At 51.6% G+C, this 5,658-nt stretch overlaps 1 long non-coding RNA gene across 1 annotated transcript in view; it reads left to right on the plus strand.

Moving 5' to 3' along the window:
- The window catches only part of LOC113940342, a 6,001-nt gene extending 2,592 nt beyond the window's left edge, over positions 1 to 3,409 (plus strand). The window contains exon 3 of the long non-coding RNA XR_003525430.1: positions 3,149 to 3,409. This is a non-coding gene — a long non-coding RNA (uncharacterized LOC113940342). The remainder of the gene's footprint in view (positions 1 to 3,148) is intronic.
- The last annotated feature ends 2,249 nt before the right edge of the window (positions 3,410 to 5,658 follow it).

Here is a 5,658-nt window from a genome sequence, read left to right on the forward strand (position 1 = left end):
GAGGGTTCAGCCTTTCCTTTGGGAGAGGGTTCAGCCTTTCCTTTGGGGGCAGCTGCAGCCTGTCCTTGGGGGCAGGTGCAGCCTTTCCTTTGGGGAATTTTGCCTTCTTGCTGGAGGCAGTACCTGAGCTGGTGCATCACCTTGGAGATGAGACCACAGGAGCTGCAGGGCACAGCCTTTCCCAGGCTCACGGGAAGAAGGATGTGGTAATGGGCTGCACTTATTTAGGAGAAAATGATTTCTCAGAGTAAATAAATTGTCAGAGAACGCTTGGCATCACCCCAGGTGCTATTAAGGAAAAAATCTCTTCAAGCCAGAGCTGTAAGGCTCATGCAATATTCACTGGCTTTTAACACGCTGCTCTGCGTTGTTCCACACCAGGCGCTGCCGCCGTGCCCGGCGCTGACTCACTAACCCACTTGTGCTTCTGCTTACCCTGAGATGCCAAACCTCCTGCTGCTTTGCTTCTCCCTGTATATGTATTTCTCATCCTGCCACAAGAGCGCCTTCCTTGTGGATGACAAGTTGACCATGAGCTGGCAGTGTGCTCTTGTGGCTGGGAGGGCCAATGAGATCCTGGGTTTCATCAGGAAGAGCCTTGGAGCAGGGCAGGGAGGGGATCCTGCCCCTCTGCCCAGCCCTGGGCAGGCACATCTGCAGGGCTGGGCCCAGCTCGGGCTCCTCAGTACAAGAAAGACAAGGAGCTACTGGAGAGGGTGATGAGAGGTCTGGAGCAACTCTTATGAGGAGAGACTGTGGGAACTGGGCCTGATTAGTCTAGAGAAGAGAAGACTGAGGGGATCTCCTCCATGCATATAAATATCTCGAAGGTGGATGTCAAGAGGATCGTGCCAGACTCTTCAGTGGTGCCCAGTGACAGGATGAGGAGTAATGGCATAAACTAAAATACAAGAAGTTCACCTCAACAAGAATTTTCCAGGGACAGTGGCAGAGCACTGGAACAGGTGCTCAGGGAGGGCCTGGGGTCTCCCTCTCTGGAGACATTCCAAACCCACCTGGACATGTTCCTGTGTCACCTGCTCCAGGTGACCCTGCCTTGGCAGGGGAGTTGGACTGGATTATGAGGCCCCTTCCAACCCAAATTATTCTGTGATTCCTGCATCCCTTTTCTCATCCCGCTCAGTGTCCAGGTTTTCACTGCTCTGAGTTGGTTGCAAGGCTTCACTTTCCCGTGACTGGTTGGGTTTCCAAGGGATGTGAAGGGTGTGTGGGTGCACTGAGCTCTCCTGCATGCAGAAACACCTCCCTGGGTTGGCAGGCTGTTCCAACACACCCCAACCCCTGTCTGCTCATGCTGACATCCTTGGGGGATTGGGGACACTGCCCTTTCCTCTTGCCCCCCTCGGTGCACTCTTTCCTTTTCTAGTTTCTGGGACACAGAGAACTGTCCTAACAAGGTCTGGAAGAGCCCTCTGGCCCCTCTCTGCCTCATTGCCTCCACGTCTCATTCCAGACTTCATCTGTAAACATTTCTTTGCCCTTGCTAAACACTGTGTCTCTTAATTTCTCTCTGCAAGAGTATTATTTAATTTGTAACTGTTTTAGGACATTATTTGAAAAATCCGATATGAAGCTGTATTTCATTTACTGTAATGATCCACTAATGCGGGCATATTTCAAAGGCAGGCCATGCAGTACTGTGGGATTTAATTAAATTTTGTTTTTCAAGTAAGCATCAATAGACAGACAATAACAAATGGTGGACAATATGCATACACAACAAAGTCACTCCATTTTCTTTTCCAAGACCGTGGAAGTGAAAACACATAGCCCTTAAAATGGACTTGGCCCACTCACAACTGTTGCAGTTAACTCACTTTAGGAGGAGTTTTTTCTTCTTACTTTGACTAAATTAATTTCCTTGCTCTCTTCCTGCCCACAGAATAAACTGTTACACTGTGGAAAGTTTCCAGAAGGAGCTGTGGGTGCTCAAAGTGCTGCTGCAAGCCCTGGACACAGAATATCGTGTTGTTGGGTAGCGTGTGATAGCTTGTCCAGAAGGGCCCTTATCAGGGTGACAGAATAGAGGGGCTGGGTGTGAGGTCCTTGTTCTGTCTCTGGTGACTGGACAGGGAAGGAAACATGGTGTTGCTGCATCCAGCATTGTTGTACCCAGATCAGGAATCACCAAGTGGCTCTTGAGTGCATTTCATTTCTTTTCTTCCAGCGAGTGTGGGGTAATCAAGTACACAATAGATGCGGAGAAGCTCGGGAAGCCTGTTCCAGGTCAGCAGGAGGCTGCTGGGAATCATCATGGGACTCACAGCTGGCACTTGTCCATGTGCTCTGGGGTAAAGGAATTCACAGGTGACACTGTAAATGGGCTCCTTTGTTCAGGCTTGAGGAGGGGGCGAGATCATAGAATCATAGAATCAACTGGGTTAGAAAAGACCTCTGAGATCATCAAGTCCAACCCTTGATCCAACCCCACCGTGCTTCCCAGCCCATGGCACTGATGCCACATCCATCCTCGCCTTCAACACCTCCAGGGGTGGAGAATCCACTCCCTCCCTGGACAGCCCATTCCAATGGCTGATCGCTCTCTCTGTAAAGAATTTCTTCTTAATATCCAACCTAACCCTCCCCTGGCACAGCTGAAGACCCAGCCCTCTTGTCCTACTGCTGGTTCCTGGGAGAAGAGCCCGACCCCCACCTGGCTACAGCCTCCTGTCAGGGAGTTGTAGAGAGTGAGGAGGTCTCCCCTGGGCCTCCTTCATGATGAACAACCTCAGCTCCCTCAGCCTCTCCTCCTAGGAACTGTGCTTGAGATGGCTCAGTTCTGCCTGGCTCTGGTGTCTGAGGTGGGTTTGGTTCTTTCCAAGTGTCTGGAGAATTTGCTGTTGTTTAGAAAGAGAACCAGAACTTGCTGAGGGAGTCAGTGCGGGTGCCCTGGACTCCCACAGCGCTACAGCTCTTTGATTCTCTGTGAAATATCTCTGAGTCAGAGAGCTGAAAAAAGCATAAATTTTTCAGAGGAAGAGCCTCCGTTCAGAGATGTGAGTTAAGCCGTGGCCTGGGTTGATGGCTAAAGCTTTGCCTGCTTAACCTGCCTGCAGAGGGATCCCGGGCTGGGGGTGAGGGCTCTGCCTGGGGCTGGCACTGAGCCGGGCTGGGTCACTGTCCACAGGGCTTCAGGGTGGAAATGGAGCATGGAAACCTGGGAATCTGGGAGACCCTGGCTCCCGACTGTAAGTTCATGAAAAGCATCGCTGTCAGTGACAGACCTGTGTCTGCTCACCCCCCACTCCTCCTCGGGATCTCGGTGTAACACTTCCCGCACTCCAGGAACAGCCTGTGTTGTGCTCCTCGCTGGAAGCAGCCCCGCCAGTCCTTTCCAGCTCTCCCGGTGCCTGGCTGAGGGGGTGTGCTGTGCCGGTGGGAGGGTCCTAGGGAGGAAGAATCCTGCCCAAGGAAGGCTGGCACGATGGGGTCCTGTGCTCACTGCCTGTGGCTGGAGAGGAGTCCTGGTACAGATAAAAGGGTCTCTAAATAAAACTTGTCATTAGGCATCAGATGTTCTTTAATTAAACTGGATAAACCCACACACAGCTGAGGTTTGTGCTGGTACTGCTCGTGCCAAGGGGAATGCCCTGTGCCTGATTTTGTTCTTCCCTTGTTCCTTGCTTTAGGCTGCCAGATTTCTCATTTTTTCACTCCTTTTTGTTGCTATGTAGTGTCACTCGAGGCTCTGTTGCTGAGTTTTGGGACACACAGTTGCTTTTTGGTGACTTAAAGCAATGTCTCCTGTTTCTGCTGTCCCTTCTTTGGATCTTCTGCCTTTTTTCCCAGCCACTCTTGCTTTGCCATAAGCAAAAGCATCCAGAAACCTCAGGCCTCTTGCAGACTCATTTTCCTGGGACCATTACTCATCTTCTGTGGAAAAAGCAATTTTTCTGTCTGTGGCAGGGCTCAGGTGGCTGCTCCCAGATGGAGCACACTGGAACATCTGGAGCCAGTGGCTGAGCTGTGGGCTGAGAGATGTGCCCTCAGTGCAGACCAGTGAGTGCTTGAGCCTGGTCTTTGCGGGAGCAGGTGAATGGTTTGTGTTCCCCACAGTACTGTTGGCATGATTAACCCTTGCAGATGTGCCCAGAGCAGTTTTAGGGGCTCGTTCTCCTGCCCAGCAGGATCACAGAGAGAAGGACATTCCAGGCTCTGTGCTTTAATGGTTCTTGCAGGACTGTGCAGCGAGGAGGGTGACTGCGAGAGACCTTGACACGAGGTCTGGAACGGCACAAGTCCAGGGCATGGGAAACTGCAATAGTGCTCAGGAATGAACAAAAAAAAGGCTCTATGACTATTTAAAAGGAAAAATTAGTAGTCTGTAATTCAATTTTGAGGGAATTCACTTGTGAGAGAGCACATGCTGGCTGGGAGGGGAGGACAGTTTGCTCAGATGGGTGATAATCCATCGCAGCATATTCCCGCACTGAGGCTCTTTGACAGGCATTAACCTTCCTCAGGCCTCCCGAGGATGAGTGAGGAGCTGTGCCACTGGATGAGGAGTTTCTGGACTATGTGGGGCTTCAGCCCAGGGTGATAATTCAAACACCAAATTCTTGTTAGTCATGGCTGGTGCTGGTGGCTGCCCCACGTGGGAGCGCTGCGTGGGACTGTGTGCTGCCGTGCTTCACAGGGAGGAGTGTGCTGGGCTCCGGGAGCGCTTGGGTCTGACACCGGCCGGCTCGCTTTCTTGGATTTCTCCTTTGGAGTTTGGCAGCCATCTGCTTCAGGGAGTACAGTGGCCTCATAAGAGTTTATTTGATCTGACACATGACAAATTGTTTCTGCTGGCGGCTACTGGAGGCACAGTGTGTTTGCTGGCAGCTGCGGCTCTGCGGGCACTGGGAAGTTGAGGAAGGCAGGCCTGCCCTCCTCCTCCCTTAGGAGACATCGGTGGAGGGAGCGTGTCTTTAACCCCCCTCCCATTCCAACCTCCCCTTTGCTGTTGTTAATGTGTGCTGTTTGCATAGATTATTCATGTTTGTGTGCTGGCTGTTGCTGCAGGTGCTGGCTGTGGCTCCTGTTGTGGGTTGGAGTGTGGAGCAGAGGAGAGCCTGTGTTCTGGAACAGGACCCAGGTGCCATTAAAGACCCTTTGTTAAGTTGCCTTTTTTGGGGCACCCTTTTAACTCTGCAATGAGGAGTGGAAGATTACATTTCTCAGCAGAATAAAAAGTACACGTTCCCTGTGAGATACTGTAAATGCATTTTATCTCTTCTATTACCTGCAGTTTCAAGACTATGTCCCCTAAGCATTTTAATCTTGTTTTCCAGAGTTGTCTCAGGGTGAGGAATCACTCCTATTTGCAACTTTGGGAATGATTACCTGTTCATTAATTTCTTCTCTTTCCTGCTGTCCATCTGTTATTGCTTCCAAGAGAAAAAAGCTCTCTGTAAATCTCCCCTGGAACAGGGCTGAGAACTTCATTAGACGGAGAGTTATGTGCGCTGGGGACGTGTTTGTGAGGGAGGATCCTGTGGCTGTGCTCGTGGACAGACCCACGGCGTGCCCTGGCTCCTCTGGCGCTGTCCCAGTGCCCTTGGCCACGCAGAGCCCACCCGGTGCCCAGCCTGGCTCACAGCTCCCTGCCCTGAGATGAAGCGAGCACGGCAGGAGCACATGTCAGGGCACACC

The sequence above is a fragment of the Corapipo altera genome, unplaced genomic scaffold (genome assembly GCF_003945725.1).
Source record: "Corapipo altera isolate COAL_440 unplaced genomic scaffold, ASM394572v1 60969, whole genome shotgun sequence".
Taxonomy (NCBI): domain Eukaryota; kingdom Metazoa; phylum Chordata; class Aves; order Passeriformes; family Pipridae; genus Corapipo; species Corapipo altera.